The following is a 17,905-nucleotide window of genomic DNA, read 5'->3' on the forward strand; positions in this document are numbered from 1 at the left end:
GAAAGTAGACGAAGTCATATGCATTGGTCCGAAGAACGGTGCTTTAATACCACTAAATGTAACACCCTTTTACCGGTTTTAATAAAATAGCAGCCGAATTTAAAATTTTCTTTGAAAGAAAGAAGGATTCAAAATACATTTCAATATATATTCAAAATATATACATGATCAATAAAATGATTCAACAAAATACAATATATCAATTTTGTGATCAAGTCCAAAAATGCTATCAAAATAGCATTCTTCCTTCCTTCTCTATATGCATATGACTCCGGCCCCAAGGTTACCCTTGCTCTGAAAATCGAGAAGAAGGGGAGAAGAAATTAGGAAATAAGAGCCAACACTTGTCTTATATCACTTAAAATCTCAAAACACGCTTACACTGTTCACGACCGCAGGTGCGCTAACATTAATACCGCGGGTGCGCTAGTCATTCTGTAACACTACCAAAAATCCGAAGGCGACGACCTCGGGTGCGCTGCGTTCTTACTGCGGGTGCGTTGAGCTTACTAGAAAACAACCAAAAATCTGAAGCAAGCGACCGCGGGTGCGGTACCTATCTGACCGCAGGTGCGGTCTCCTCTGTATCCCATAACCAACTTTCTCAACTAAAATCGAATCGCAACGTCACTTCTCTTCACAATTCGGCAACACTCCCAACAAGAAAATTGAACCTCTATAACTTATCTAACCACCACAATTGGCCTCATACCAATTGGCTCAACATAATAATTACCATGAATTAAATCGCAACAACGCTACAATAAAACCACATGATTTATTATCAATAATACTATACCATAAATCACAACTCTTAGCATCAACTATATTTAATCTTAACTAAGGATTCAATAATCATACGAAATCTTAAACCGTACCATTCACCAGGCTTGGCTATTACAATTAATTAGTGGGGATTAAAAATGAAGGGATTATTTACCCTTAAGGGATAAGGAAAAGAATCAAATAATGGTGAGTTCTAAATTCCATATCAAATCCCATTAAGGTGGCCTAAATTATCGAGTTAAATGAGGTAGGGAAATTGATTAATTAATATTTATTGAGGATTTAAAATGAGGGAATTAATTATGCCATTAAAGGATTAAGGAAAGATATCAAAATGGTGAGTTGACAAATCAATATTAAATCTTGAGGGAAGTGGCCGAAAATTGCATGATAAATGGAGGGAAAATATTTTTTTATTATTGAATTTTAAATCTTTAGTGTTTTATCTACCCATTAAATATTTTAGTGAATTAATAAATTAATTATTGAACCTAAATAAACTTATTTACTACTTACCTCAAATTACTTAAATAATTCCTTATACATTCTTTTACATTGAATTAACTTATTATTTATGTTAAACAAATTCTAGGAATATTTTCTTAATATTAAATTTTATCTTCATACTCCAACTCCAGTCCGGCCTCGTTTATTTAACTTAAAAGATAATAACTAACTACTGCATAAAATAATTAAATTTAAAGAAAGAATTTAAATCCTCATGCATAAAATCATTTTAATTTAAATAGTAGTAATTATGCATAGCTTATACGTAGTCACGTTTAATGGGTTCTACAAAGCCACTACCCGAGACTAAGTTTTCTAACTTTAGAAATATTTTGGGTTTATTGATTTATCTTGTTGACTAATTTAGGGAGAACGTAGAATTTCAGATAGTGAAATGATAAGACAAATGTCAATGGTTTATAAACTTAACTGAGTCATTCACAAGCTGATCAGTCAGAAATTAAATCAACAGATCTTATCACATAAGTTGATTAACTTTAATTTGGTTGAGTTACATAATAAAAAACGCAACTAAATGTGGCTGTTAATTTAAATTCATTCAAACATTTAAATTTCAAACGTTAAAATTTCATTTTTGTATAACTGCACAAATTCAGTTTCTAAAAATAAATGGAAACAGTTGAATGACCTATTATTATGGTCAAACTTCAAACGGACTGCCACTTGTTCGAAATTTGAAAAGTCACTAGACATTTATTAGCCGCCCTTTCTCAGATTTGTTCACACTTTTCAAATTTTTTAAGTTTTAAGGGCAAATCAAGAAGTTGAAATAGTGTCTGAAAAATTCTTCATCAAAGACCATCGTTTGGTCATTCACCTTCTTCTGGATTTTTCCATCGTCAGTCACCGAGCTGGATTCATAGATAGACATAACTTATGCATAGTGAATCTATTGAGTTGCCAGCCCTAGAAAGTGATGAAGCCCATAATCAATCTTCTCGAACATACTACGAACTGAATAATCGGAAATCGCTAGAACCGATTCTAAATCAATTGCAATAGCATTCAATAGGAAAGTTGGGGTTTGAGATGCCGTTTCGATTTTTTTTTTACTGCAAAAGAGAAGAGGATACATCTGCTGATGAAGTTATTCCTGAACCAATGGTAGAAGATGAAATGGCCTCAACCACAGAAGTAGAAGTCCAAGATGAAACTGTTCAGTTACCAACTGAACAAACTGTGACACCTCGACCCAATTTAATAAAATACAGCGGAATTTAAAATTTTTCTTGAAGGTAGGAAGGATTCAAAATACATTACCATAAAACATTTTCAATCAAGAGTATATACATGATCATTCAAATGATATAACAAAAATACAAAATATCATTCCTATGATCATGTCCAAAAATACCAACAAAATATCATCTTCCTCCTTCTCTATATGCATATGACTCCGGCCCACAATCAACGTCCTGGCCCGTCACTCTGATCTGCATCACATGAAGTAACTGAAATGAGTATAAAACTCAGCAAGTGGAACTCTTAAATAACAACAGACATAGCATACTCTGAAAATCATAGCTTTAAAAACATAAATACCATCAACTCTGAAATGTGAATATCATAGCATGAATAATAATAACGATGGTATTTCTCTTTTCTCTGGTATGGATTGACATCTATATAGTATCTCTGTCTCTTACCTATATCCCATCGATATAAATCGACAACTCTGAGGGATATAAGCCTATGGTCGTTAATCAACTAATTGCATGCAATCTCTGACTATGTATCTATCAATCCATAAATCAATTTGAATTCTCTCTTTGGCATTTAAACAAACACTTTGCCAACTCTTTTCTCTTGTATTCCCTTTTCAATAATTGAGACATAAAATGCATATACATAACAAGTGAATCAATACATAAACATGAATCGAATGAAGGTAATAACACATTAAAACCATTGAAAAACAATACATATAGTATCATGTGAGCACAAAGGATAAAATTCCACTTACAACCACTTGAAACCTCCAATCTAAACCCTTGGTTGAAATCCTACAACAATAAACCATAAATCACACCATTAACAACTCAATAACCAAGAACCCGTGCCAATTAATCCATAAAACCAACACATTCAACAAACCCATATCATCTCTCACTCCAAAACCAAGAAATAACCATACCAAAAGCTTACCTTAGCTTCCTAGCACCAAGAAGAACTTCAATCTCAACTCAAATAACCAACTAAGAGCTTGGATTAAAGAAAAGAAAGGAAGAAAATGGAACCCTAGGTCACCCTTGAGAGCAAAATCGAGAAAGAGGAGGAAAGAATGAGGAAAAAGTGAACCAATCATTCAATTATATCACTTAAAATCTCGAAACACGACTTCACTGTGCGCGACCGCGGGTGCGCTCTTACCTCTACCGCGGGTGCGCTAAGCTCACGGCATCACAACCAAAAATCCAAAATTGACGACAACGGGTGCGGTCCTAACGTTAACGCGGGTGTGGTGCCTTCACTGCGGGTGCGGTACCAATACACCGCGGGTGCGGTGAGGCTATGGGAAAAACACCAAATTCTGAAGCACAAGACCGCGGGTGCGCTGCTGCAAATCCTTCCCATGTTCGATGCTCAGGAAGTATATTGTGAATCCTTCTCATGTTCTTCACCCCGAGACATTGGACTTGACGCCGAATTTGACGTACCAAGAGATTCCGGTCCAGATTTTGGATCGCACAGTTAGAGTTTTGAGGAACAAAGAGATCGGCATCGTTAAAGTCCTTTGGAGGAACCATTTGATCGAGGAGGCTACGTGGGAACCAGAGGATGAGATGAGAGAGAAGCATCCTGAGTTGTTCGTGCAGTGATGTCAATTTCGCTGACGAAATTCCTCTAAGGAGGGGAGATTGTAATAGCCGAGCCCGGTGTACGGTACGGTTTAAGCTTTATGTGTTTATTGGGTTTTATGATTTAGATGATTTGAGTTGTGTTATGGGCTATAGTTTAGTTGGTATTATTGTTTGTGGCTTGGTTGTTGTATTAGATGTTGTTGGTTGCGTCGTTTCAGCGTTGCGGATTGATTTTAGTTGCTTTGGTTTGTTTCTTGGCCGAAAGGATACCGCACCCGCGGTCATTTATGTTGGATTTTGTGGTTTTTGCCGAGAGGACACCGCACCCGCGGTAGTGTTGAGACCGCTCCCGCGGTGGTGACCGCACCCGTGGTAATTGCAGCACCGCACCCGCGGTCATCGTGCATGGATTTTATTTTGTTGTGCCGTGAACTAGGCGCACCCACGGTATTAGTATCAGCGCACCCGCGGTCTAGGTATGGGCGAGTTTTTAAGTTACTTTTTGGAGTTGTTGGCCATACCTTATCCTTTCATTTCCTCCATTTTCGAGATTTCCTCTCTAGAACAAGGGTTTTCTTCCATTTCAATTGCTTCCTACCTTTGATTCTTGGATTTGTTTGGATTTCCGAGTTGAGATCGAGCTTCTTCGTGGTGAGAAGAAGCTAAGGTAAGTTTTTGGTTGAGTTCTATCATGGTGTTGGAAATGAGATGCTACAGGTTGATGTTGTTGTTGGTTTAATGGATTATTTGACTTGTATTTTTGGATATAGAGTTGATATTGGTGTTATTTATGGATTATTGTTGTAGGTGGTGTACCAAGAGTATAGTTTGGAAGTGTTCTATTGGTTTGTAAGTGGAATTTCATCCCTTTGCTCACATGATGTTATATGTATTGTATTTCAAAGATTTCAAAGTGTTATTCCCTTCAATTGATCCATTGTTATGTATTGATTCCATTGATTATCTATTGGAGGCATAGTATGTCTCATTTATTGGAAAGGGAATACAAGAGAAAAGATATAGTTTCCAAAGTGATTGTTTAAATGCTATTGAGAATTCAAATGTTTTATTGGATTGATTAAATCATAGTCAGAGATTGCATGCAATTAGTTGATCAACGCCCATAGGCTTATATTCCTCAGAGTTATCGGTTTATAATCGATTTGGGATACGAGCACCACAGTCAGAGATACTATTGATATCAATCCAACCAGAGAAAAGAGAATACCATCCTATTGCTATGTATTTGCTACAGTTATTGCTATAGTATTCATGTTTCAGAGTTGATGGTATTTATGATTTCAAGTCATGTTTTACAGAGTATACTATGTATCATTGCTATGTAGAGTTCCACTTGCTGAGTTTTTATACTCATTTCAGTTATTTTCATGTGATGCAGATAAGAGCGACGGACCAGGACGTTGACTGTGGTCAGAAGTCATATGCATACGAAGATTGGAAGGATGACGTTTTTGCTAGTATTTTTGGGACATGATCATAGGAATGATTGTTTTGTATTTTTGTTAAATCATTTGAATGATCATGTTTTTATTTTGTAAACATTTTTATGATATGTATTTTGAAACTCCTTCCAGTGTATGAAAAATTTAAATTCCGCTGTATTATTTTATCGTTACGGGTCAGGGTGTCACATTTAGTGATATCAGAGCACCGGTTCTTCGGACCAATGCATATGACTTCGTCTACTTTCAACTGTCCGGGTATGTTTTCTTTGCATCTATTTATTCATTTTTATCTATTGATTGGTGTCTTGTGAGCAATTGTGGAGTATGCCACCTAAGAGGAAAGCAGTAGAGGGTGAGGATAGTTCTTCCTCTAGAGTTGTCGATGAGTTCGGCAAGTTGCTTAAGGAGCAGGATAAAGTTCATAGTGAGCAGATTCAGCAGCTGCTTCGATTGCAAGGAACAGGACAGGGTAGAGGCCAAGGTAGAGTTCCATTAGCTCAGGCAGTTGGCACTGATGCCGTCTTTTCTGCTTTCAAAAGGATGGATCCACCGGAATTCGCAGGTAGCACTGATCCGTTAGTGGCTGTCGAGTGGGTCAAGGCGCTTGAAGCTATATTCGATCATCTCCAGTACGAGGACAAAGACATGATCAGTTGTGCAGTTTTCATGTTGGTTAAAGCTGCTCGCATATGGTGGAATGCGACCAAGGTTGGAATTGACGTCTCGACACTGAAGTGGTCAGAGTTTACAGATTTGTTCTACGACAAGTACTTTCCCGATGCACTTAGAGCGAGGAAGGTTACGGAGTTCTTGGAGCTTCGACAGGGGAGCTTGGATGTCGGTGAGTATATTCTCAAGTTTGAGGAGGGTTGCTTGTTTGCTCCTTATATTGCTTCCAATGATATAGACAAAGGCGCTCATTTCATTCGAGACCTTAGAGCTGAGATTCGTCGTGACATCAACATGTCCAAGGCCGTGACTTTCAAGGAGATTGTGTCCAAGGCATTGTTGGCCGAGCAGGATGAGAAGGATATCACCAGAGAGAGGCAGGAGAGGCACCAAGCTGTTGTTCAGAGAGGCCAGGGCTCGAATCAGAGGGGCAGGGATCGTTTCAAGGGCAAGGGTAAGATGGAGTCGAGTCCTAGACCACCGCCAGTTCCAGTTGACCCCGAGAAGCCACTGTGTCCTAAGTGTGGCAAGCATCATCGAGGAGAGTGCAGATTTGGCACTCATTCTTGCTATCGTTGTGGCACGGCAGGTCACGTTGCCAGAGATTGTCCACGAGGAGCTAGCCAAGGGAAGATGCAGGGTCGTATCTTTACGATGACGAAGGAAGGTATTAATCATGATTCTTCATTGATCTCTAGTACTATTTTGATTTCAGGCAGAGTAGCTACGACTTTGATAGATACTGGTGCTACTCATTCTTTTATGTCTGAATTGTTTTTGAGATCTTTGGGTATAGTTCCTTCTGTTCTTCCTCTCCAGCTTAGTGTTGTTTTGCCTTCGGGGGAAGTGTTGTGCCCGACATCGATTGTGTTTGCGTGCCCTGTTCGTATTGAGGAGCGAGTTGTCTTCGCTGATTTGATTGTTATCCATATGGTTGCCTTTGATGTTATTCTTGGCATGGATTGGCTTTCGACTTACCGTGCAGTTATCGATTGTGTTGCTAAGAAGGTGACTTTTGCAGATGATGGCCAGGGAGGAGTTCTCGCCAGCACAGGTACTTCGCTGGTCCTTCCTTTTATTTCTTGTCTTGAGGCTGAGAAGTTGCTGTGTAGAGGTTGTGGTGTGTTTCTGGCTTCTATTGTGGATGTGGATAAACTGATTAAGTTGAATTTAGATGATATCGATGTTGTGAGGGAGTTTGCTGATGTGTTTGAGGATGATGTTCCGGGTTTGCCACCGGATAGAGATGTTGAGTTTTCGATCGATTTAGCTCCAGGTACGGTTCCTATTTCTAAGGCTCCGTTTAGGATGGCCCCTACTGAGATGAAGGAGTTGAAGGCGCAGTTGTAGGATCTTTTAGACAAGGGTTTTATTCGTCCGAGTTCTTCGCCTTGGGGAGCTCCGGTTCTATTTGTTAAGAAGAAGGATGGTTCTTTGTGACTGTGTATCGACTACAGGGAGCTTAACAAAGTGACTGTCAAGAACAAGTATCCGTTGCCACGGATAGATGATTTGTTTGATCAACTCAATGGTGCTACTGTATTCTCGCAGATTGATCTTCGGTCTGGCTACTATCAGTTGAAGGTTAGGGAGTCTGATATCCCTAAGACAGCGTTCCGGACCAGGTACGGTCATTTTGAGTTTATGGTTATGTCTTTTGGCTTGACCAATGCTCCTTCAGTCTTTATGGATCTGATGAACCGTGTGTTCAAGCCTTATCTGGATAGCTTTGTCATTGTCTTTATCGATGATATCTTGATCTATTCCAAGACCAAAGAGCTTCATGCAGAGCATCTCAGAGTGGTTCTTCAGTTGTTGCAAGAGAAGAGGTTGTTTGCCAAGTTGAAGAAGTGCGAGTTTTGGCTGGATCAGATTTCTTTCCTAGGCCATGTTGTTTCGAAGGATGGCATTGCTGTTGATCCGTTGAAGATAAAGGCGATTCAGAATTGGCCTATTCCTACTACTGTCTCAGAGGTACGCAGTTTCCTTGGTTTGGCGGGTTATTATCGTCGTTTCATTTCAGATTTCTCCAAGATTGCCCTGCCATTTTCCAATTTGACGAGGAAGACTGTGAAGTTCGAATTGTCCATTGATTGCCAGAGTGCATTTCAAGAGTTGAAGAATATATATTGACGACAGCTCCTGTTCTTTCATTGCCCAGTGGTTCTGAGGATTTTGTTGTCTTTACCGATGCGTCGAAGAAAGGCCTTGGTGCAGTGCTGATGCAGCGAGGTAAGGTCATTGCCTATGCTTCTCGCCAGTTGAAGGATTACGAGAGGAATTATCCGACGCATGATTTGGAGCTAGCAGCTGTAGTTTTCACCTTTAAAATTTGGAGACATTACTTGTATGGCGAAAAGTGTGAGATCTTCACAGACCACAAGAGTTTGAAGTTTCTGGTTTCCCAGAAAGAGCTCAATATGCGACAGAGGAGGTGGTTAGAGCTTGTCAAAGATTATGATGTGACGATTAGTTACCACCCAGGGAAGGCGAATGTTGTGGCTGATGCTTTGAGCCGGAAGTCGAATTCTTCTTTGAGTTCTTTGATTCAGAGGCCGTTGTTGATGGACTTGCATCGAGAGGATATTTCTTTGGTAGTTCCGGGAACCATTGCTCGCCTTTCAGCGTTGGTTATTTAGGCTACATTGACGGACAGGATCCGTAGAGAGCAGTCGACTGATGTTCAGTTGACAGAGTTGAGAGCTAGAGTAGAGGAGATATGGAACTCAGAGTTTGGTTCGAATGGTGATGGTTTGGTGACTTTCAGAGGCCGTATTTGTGTTCCTGTTGGCGATGATATTCGGCGGGATATCTTGGCAGAGGCTCATACCGCGCCATATTCGATTCATCCAGGCAGCACGAAGATGTATCAGGATCTTCGTCGACTCTACTGGTGGCCAGGTATGAAGAAAGATATTGCTATGTTCATTTCTCAGTGCCTTACTTGTCAGGAGGTGAAGATTGAGCACCAGAGTCCTGCTGGGACATTGTTGTCATTGTCGATTCCTCAGTGGAAGTGGGAGCATATTACGATGGATTTCGTGACTGGTCTTCCCAGGACGCAGAAGGGTTTTAACTCCATTTGGGTTATCGTTGATCGATTGACCAAGTCAGCGCACTTTCTTCCAGTCAAGACGACGTACTCCCTGAATCAGTATGTTGTGGAGTATGTAGCAGGATTGTTAGACTTCACGGTGTCCCTGTGTCGATTGTGTTTGATCGTGACCCCAGGTTTACTTCAGAGTTTTGGAAGAGTTTGCACAGAGCTATGGGTTCGCGGTTAGCGTTCAGTACAGCTTATCACCCTCAAAGCGACGGTCAGTCAGAGAGAGTCATTCAGATTCTTGAGGATATGCTCAGAGCTTGTACTATCGATTATCCAGGTAGCTGGGATTCTAAATTGCCTCTTGTGGAGTTCACGTACAACAATAGCTACCAAGCGACGATTGGGATGGCACCGTATGAGGATCTTTATGGCAGGAAGTGCATATCTCCTTTGTATTGGGATGAGGTTGGAGAGAGGAAGATGTTGGGTCCCGAGTTGGTTTAGCAGACTGCCGATGTTGTTGCTGTTATCCGTGAGAGAATGAAGACTGCTCAGTCGAGACAGAAGAGCTATGTAGATGTTCGGCGTAGGCCGTTGCAGTTCGAGGTTGGTGATCACGTGTTCTTGAAGATAGCACCTCTCAAGGGTGTGATGCGATTTGGCAAGAAGGGCAAGTTGAGTCCTAGATTCATTGGCCCTTTTGAGATCTTGGACAGAGTTGGTGACAGAGCCTACAGATTAGCCCTACCGCCAGATCTTGACAGAGTTCACAATGTGTTTCATGCATCGATGCTCAGGAAGTATATTGCGAATCCTTCCCATGTTCTTCACCACGAGACATTGGACTTGACGCCGAATTTGACGTACCAAGAGATTCCGGTCCAGATTTTGGATCGCACAGTTAGAGTTTTGAGGAACAAAGAGATCGGCATCGTTAAAGTCCTTTGGAGGAACCATTTGATCGAGGAGGCTACGTGGGAACCAGAGGATGAGATGAGAGAGAAACATCCTGAGTTGTTCGTGCAGTGATGTCAATTTCGCGGACGAAATTCCTCTAAGGAGGGGAGATTGTAATAGCCGAGCCCGGTGTACGGTACGGTTTAAGCTTTATGTGTTTATTGGGTTTTATGATTTAGATGATTTGAGTTGTGTTATGGGCTATAGTTTAGTTGGTATTATTGTTTGTGGCTTGGTTGTTGTATTAGATGTTGTTGGTTGCGTCGTTTCAGCGTTGCGGATTGATTTTAGTTGCTTTGGTTTGTTTCTTGGCCGAAAGGATACCGCACCCGGGGTCATTTATGTTGGATTTTGTGGTTTTTGCCGAGAGGACACCGCACCCGCGGTAGTGTTGAGACCGCTCCCGCGGTGGTGACCGCACTCGCGGTAATTGCAGCACCGCACCCGCGGTCATCGTGCATGGATTTTATTTTGTTGTGCCGTGAACTAGGCGCACCCGCGGTATTAGTATCAGCGCACCCGCGGTCTAGGTATGGGCGAGTTTTTAAGTTACTTTTTGGAGTTGTTGGCCATACCTTATCCTTTCATTTCCTCCATTTTCGAGATTTCCTCTCTAGAACAAGGGTTTTCTTCCATTTCAATTGCTTCCTACCTTTGATTCTTGGATTTGTTTGGATTTCCGAGTTGAGATCGAGCTTCTTCGTGGTGAGAGGAAGCTAAGGTAAGTTTTTGGTTGAGTTCTATCATGGTGTTGGAAATGAGATGCTATAGGTTGATGTTGTTGTTGGTTTAATGGATTATTTGACTTGTATTTTTGGATATAGAGTTGATATTGGTGTTATTTATGGATTATTGTTGTAGGTGGTGTACCAAGAGTATAGTTTGGAAGTGTTCTATTGGTTTGTAAGTGGAATTTCATCCCTTTGCTCACATGATGTTATATCATTTGAATGATTATGTTTTTATTTTGTAAACATTTTTATGAAATGTATTTTGAAACTCCTTCCAGTGTAAGAAAATTTTAAATTCCACTGTATTATTTTATCTTTACGGGTCAGGGTGTCACAATGCCAATCTCTTTGTTCCTCAACACTCTAACTCTGCGATCCAGAATCTGGACCGGAATCTCTTGATAGGTCAATTTCGGCGTCAAAATCAATGGCTCGTGGTGAAGAACATGGGAAGGATTCGCAATATACTTCCTGAGCATAGACACATGAAAAACATTGTGAACTCTGTCAAGATCTGGCGGTAGGGCTAACCTGTAAGCTCGATCACCAACTCTGTCCAAAATCTCAAATGGGCCAATAAATCTCGGACTCAACTTGCCCTTCTTGCCAAACCGCATCACACCCTTAAGAGGTGCAATCTTCAAGAACACATGGTCGCCAACCTCAAACTGCAACGGTCTGCGACGCACATCTGCATAGCTCTTCTGTCTCGACTGTGATGTCTTCATCCTCTCTCGAATAACAGCAACAACATCAGCCGTCTGTTGGACCAACTCTGGACCCAACATCTTCATCTCGCCAACCTAATCCCAATATAAGGTCGATCTACACTTCCTCCCATAAAGGGCTTCATACGGTGCCATGCCAATCGTCGCTTGGTAGCTATTGTTGTACGTGAACTCAATAAGAGGCAATTTGGAGTCCCAGCTACCAGGATAATCAATAGTACAAGCTCTGAGCATAACCTCAAGAATCTGAATAACTTTCTCTGATTGACCGTCACTCTGGGGGTGATAAGCTGTACTAAATGCTAACCGTGAACCCATAGCTCTGTGCAAGCTCTTCCAAAACTCTGATGTAAATCTAGGGTCACGATCGACACAGGAACACCATGAAGTCTATCAATCTCTGCTACGTACTCCTCGGCATACTGGTTCATGGAATACGTCGTTTTGACTGGGAGAAAATGCGCTGACTTGGTCAAATAGAGTTAAAACCTTTGTGCGTCCTTGGAAGACCAGTCACGAAGTCCATCGTAATATGCTCCCATTTCCATTGAGGAATCGGCAATGACAGCAATGTCCCAGCAGGTCTCTGGTGCTCAATCTTCACCTGCTGACAAGTTAGGCACTGAGAAATAAACATGGCGATATCTTTCTTCATACCTGGCCACCAATAAAGTCTACGAAGATCCTGATACATCTTGGTGCTTCCTGGATGTATCGAATATGGCGCGGTATGAGCCTCAGTCAAAATATCTCGCCGAATATCGTCCCCAACAGGAACACAAATACGGCCTCTGAAAGTCACCAAACCATCTCCATTCAATCCAAACTCTGAATTACCTCTCTCTTCTACTCTAGCTCTCATCTCTGCCAACTGCAAATCACTGGCCTGCTCTCTACGGATCATTGAATGTAGCTTGAATAACCAACGCTGAAAAGCGAGCAATGGTCCCCGGAACTACCAAAGCTATCTCCTCTCTCTGCAAGTCTAACAGCAACGGCTGCTGAATCATCGAACTCAAAGAAGAACTCGACTTACGGCTCAAAGCATCCGCTACAACATTCGCTTTCCCTGGGTGGTAACTGATCGTCACATCATAATCTTTGACAAGCTCTAACCACCGTCTCTGTCGCATGTTGAGCTCTTTCTGAGAAAACAAATACTTCAAACTCTTGTGGTCTGTTAAAATTTCACACTTTTCGCCGTACAAATAATGTCTCCAAATCTTTAGGGCGAAAACCACAGCTGCCAGCTCCAAATCGTGCGTAGGATAATTCTTCTCATATTCCTTCAACTGGCGAGAAGCATAGGCTATGACCTTTCCATGTTGCATCAGCACTGCACCAAGACCCTTCTTCGATGCATCGGTATAAACGACAAAGTCCTCAGAACCACTGGGCAATGCAAGAACAGGAGCTGTCGTCAACTTATCCTTCAACGCTTGAAATCCACTCTGGCAATCATTGGACCACTCGAACTTCACAGTCTTCCTCGTCAGATTGGTTAACGGCAGGGCAATCTTGGAAAAATCTGAAATAAAGCAACGATAGTAACCCGCCAAACCAAGAAAACTGCGTTCCTCTGATACAGTGGTAGGGATAGGCCATTTCTGAATCGCCTCAATCTTCACGGGATCAACAGCTATACCATCCTTCGAAACAACATGGCCTAGAAAAGAAATCCGCTCCAACCAGAACTCACACTTCTTCAACTTAGCATACAGCCTCTTCTCTCTCAACAACTGAAGAACAACTCTAAGGTGCTCTGCATGAACCTCTCTGGTCTTGGAATAGATCAAAATGTCGTCGATGAAAGCAATGACAAAGATATCCAAATACGGCTTGAACACACGGTTCATCAGATCCATGAAGACCGAAGGAGCATTGGTCAGACCAAAAGACATCACAAGAAATTCATAATGACCGTACCTGGTCCGGAACGCCGTCTTAGGGATATCAGACTCCCTAACCTTCAACTGATAATAGCCGGAACGCAGATCAATCTTCGAGAACGCGGTAGCCCCTTGCAGCTGATCAAAAAAATCATCTATCTGTGGCAACGGATACTTATTCTTGATAGTCACTTTGTTGATCTCTCTGTAATCAATACACAGACGCAACGACCCGTCTTTCTTCTTGACGAAAGGAACCGGAGCTCCCCAAGGCGAAGAGCTCGGTCGAATGAAACCTTTATCCAAAAGATCCTGCAACTGCGTCTTCAACACCTTCATCTCTGTAGGGGCCATTCTGTATGGTGCCTTGGAAATAGGAACCGTACCTGGAACTAGATCAATCACAAACTCCACATCTCTGTCCGGCGGCAAACCCGGAACATCATCCTCAAACACATCAGAGAACTCTCACACCACATCAATATCATCAATATTCAATTTCACAATCTTATCGACATCCACGATAGAAGCCAAGAACCCATCACATCCTCTACACAACAATTTCTCGGCCTCAAGACAAAAAATAAAAGGAAGGACCAGCGAAGTACCTGCACTGGCGAGCATACCTCCCCGATTGCCATCATCTGCAAATGACACCGTCTTAGCAACGCAATCAATCACTGCACGATAAGTCGATAGCCAATCCATGCCAAGAATAATATCAAATGCAACCATTGGGATAACAATCTGATCAGCATAAACCACTCGCTCATCAATTTGAACAGAGCACGCATACATAATAGATGTCGGGCACAACACATCTCCCGAAGGCAAAACAACATTGAACTGGAGGGGAAGAACAGAAGGAACTATACCCAAAGATCTCAAAAACAATTCAGACATAAAAGAATGAGTAGCACCTGTATCAATCAATGTCGTAGCTACTCTGCCTGAAATTAAAATAGTGCTAGAGATCACAGAAGAATCATGGTTTATACCTTCCTTCGTCATGGTAAAGATGCGACCCTGAACCTTCTCTTTACTCGCTCCTCTTGGACAGTCTTTGGCAATATGGCCTGCAGTGCCACAACGATAACAAGTATGAGTGCCAAATCTGCACTCTCCCCGATGATGACGACTGCACTTGGGACACAAAGACTTCTCGGGATCAAATGGAACTGCCGGTAGTTTAGGACTTGGCTCTATCTTGCCTTTCCCCTTGAAACAATCTTTGCCTCGCTGACTCAAACCCTGACCCCTCTGAGCAATGTCCTGCTGTCTCGCTTCCCTCTCTCTGGCAATGTCTTTCTCGTCTTGCTCAGCCAACAATGCCTTAGACACAATCTCCTTGAATGTCACAGCCTTCAACATGTTGATATCTCTTCTGATCTCCGCTCTAAGGCCTCTGATGAAATGAGCACCTTTGTCCTTGTCGTTAGTAGCAATATATGGGGAAAACAAAAAGCCCTCCTCGAACTTCAAAATGTATTCATCGACATTCATGCCTCCCTGACGAAGCTCCAAGAACTCAGTCACCTTCCGCGCTCGAAGTGCATCTGGGAAATACTTATCATAGAAGAGATCGGTGAACTCTTGCCACTTCAAAGCCGGTAGATCAACACTAACCTTGGTCGCATTCCACCAAATACGTGCAGCCCTAACTAGCATGAACACTGCACAACTGATTCTGTCTTTGTCCTCGTAGTTGAGATGATCAAAGATAGCCTCGAGTGCCTTGATCCACTCTACGGCCACTAACGGATCAGTGCTTCCTGCAAATTCCGGTGGATCCATCCTCTTGAAAGCAGTAAAGATGCCATCGGTACCAACTGCTTGAGATACTTGGCCTCTCACTTGACCTCTGCCTTGGCCTGCACCTTGCATACGAAGCAACTGCTAGATCTGCTCACTATGGACCTTGGCTTGCTCTTTCAACAACTTGCCGAACTCATCGACAGAGGAAGAACTATCCTCACCCTCTACGGCTTTCCTCTTAGGAGGCATACTCTACAATGTGCTCACAGAATACAAATCAATAAATAGCAATGAATAGACGTAGAAGAAGACATACCCCGGACTGTTGAAAGTAGACGAAGTCATATGCATTGGTCCGAAGAACGGTGCTCTGATACCACTAAATGTGACACCTCGACCCAATTTAATAAAATACAACGGAATTTAAAATTTTTCTTGAAGGTAGGAAGGATTCAAAATACATTACCATAAAACATTTTCAATCAAGATTATATACATGATCATTCCAATGATATAACAAAAATACAAAATATCATTCCAATGATTATCTCCAAAAATACCAACAAAATATCATCTTTCTCCTTCTCTATATGCATATGACTCCGGCCCACAATCAACGTCCTGGCCCGTCACTCTGATCCGCATCACATGAAATAACTGAAATGAGTACAAAACTCAGCAAGTGGAACTCTTACATAGCAATAGACATAACATACTCTGAAAATCATAGCTTTAAAAACATAAATACCATCAACTCTGAAATGTGAATATCATAGCATGAATAATAATAACGATGGTATTTCTCTTTTCTCTGGTATGGATTGACATCTATATAGTATCTCTGTCTCTTACCTATATCCCATCGATATAAATCGACAACTCTGAGGGATATAAGCCTATGGTCGTTGATCAACTAATTGCATGCAATCTCTGACTATGTATCTATCAATCCATAAATCAATTTGAATTCTCACTTTGGCATTTAAACAAACACTTTGCAAACTCTTTTATCTTGTATTCCCTTTTCAATAATTGAGACATAAAATGCCTCCAATATACATAACAAGTGAATCAATACATAAACATGAATCGAATGAAGGGAATAACACATTAAAACCATTGAAAAACAATACATATAGTATCATGTGAGCACAAAGGATGAAATTCCACTTACAACCACTTGAAACCTCCAATCTAAACCCTTGGTTGAAATCCTACAACAATAAACCATAAATCACACCATTAACAACTCAATAACCAAGAACCCGTGCCAATTAATCCATAAAACCAACACATTCAACAAACCCATATCATCTCTCACTCCAAAACCAAGAAATAACCATACCAAAAGCTTACCTTAGCTTACTAGCACCAAGAACAACTTCAATCTCAACTCAAATCACCAACTAAGAGCTTGGATTAAAGAAAATAAAGGAAGAAAATGGAACCCTAGGTCACCCTTGAGAGCAAAATCGAGAAAGAGGAGGAAAGAATGAGGAAAAAGTGAACCAATCATCCAATTATATCACTTAAAATCTCGAAACACGACTTCACTGTGCGCGACCGCGGGTGCGCTCTTACCTCTACCGCGGGTGCGCTAAGCTCACGGCATCACAACCAAAAATCTGAAATTGACGACCGCGGGTGCGGTCCTAACATTACCGCGGGTGCGGTGCCTTCACTGCGGGTGCGGTACCAATACACCGCGGGTGCGGTGAGGCTATGGGAAAAACACCAAATTCTGAAGCACAAGACCGCGGGTGCGCTGCTGCAAGGACCGCGGGTGCGGTCCCCTCTCGGCCAAGACAAAATCTAACGCAACTAAAATCGAACCGAAACGCTGATACAATACAACTACCATCAATGAACATCAACAATACCACAAGTAATGATAACCAACAATACTATAACCCATAAACACAACTCTAACATCTAAATCAAACTCAAACTTAAACTTAATCAATAAATCCATAACCATACGAAAACTTAAACCGTACCGTAGACCGGGCTAGGCTATTACACAAACTTTCACTCCAACAGTCCAGGAACCATCAACTGTGAACTAATTACATCAAAATTGGTGCTTCATCCTTCCTTTACTCCGAGGGAAAAAGGAAGGAAAAGGCTCTTACTGAAGAATTCTCCCCAAAACTCCCAATTCCATCTGATGTGATGCTGGATAGAATTCTATCACATCTTACAAATCTTGGTTCCAATGTCTCTCAAATAAAATCTACTCAGCTATTGCATTCTTTAATTTTGGACACATTGAAAGATCAAATAATGAAAGACTTGAAGAAACTGACGAAGGATGTAGCTGCTCTCTTTGAAAAAGTAGAGAAATGAAAAGAGAAACATTTACAATCCCTACTCTGCTCTCCTCCCACGAACTTGTCAGCAGCCAGATTGATTTTAAACAATTAAGCCTATCAAAGAAGATAGACTTTGTACAAAATCAGCTGGCTGAGGTATCTGCATAGGTCAGTTCAACGGTCCTTCCTTTCACCAAAGCAGCAGGTGTTGACAAAAAATGGGAATAACATAAGACA

Source organism: Primulina eburnea, chromosome 4, assembly GCF_022965805.1.
Source record: "Primulina eburnea isolate SZY01 chromosome 4, ASM2296580v1, whole genome shotgun sequence".
Taxonomy (NCBI): domain Eukaryota; kingdom Viridiplantae; phylum Streptophyta; class Magnoliopsida; order Lamiales; family Gesneriaceae; genus Primulina; species Primulina eburnea.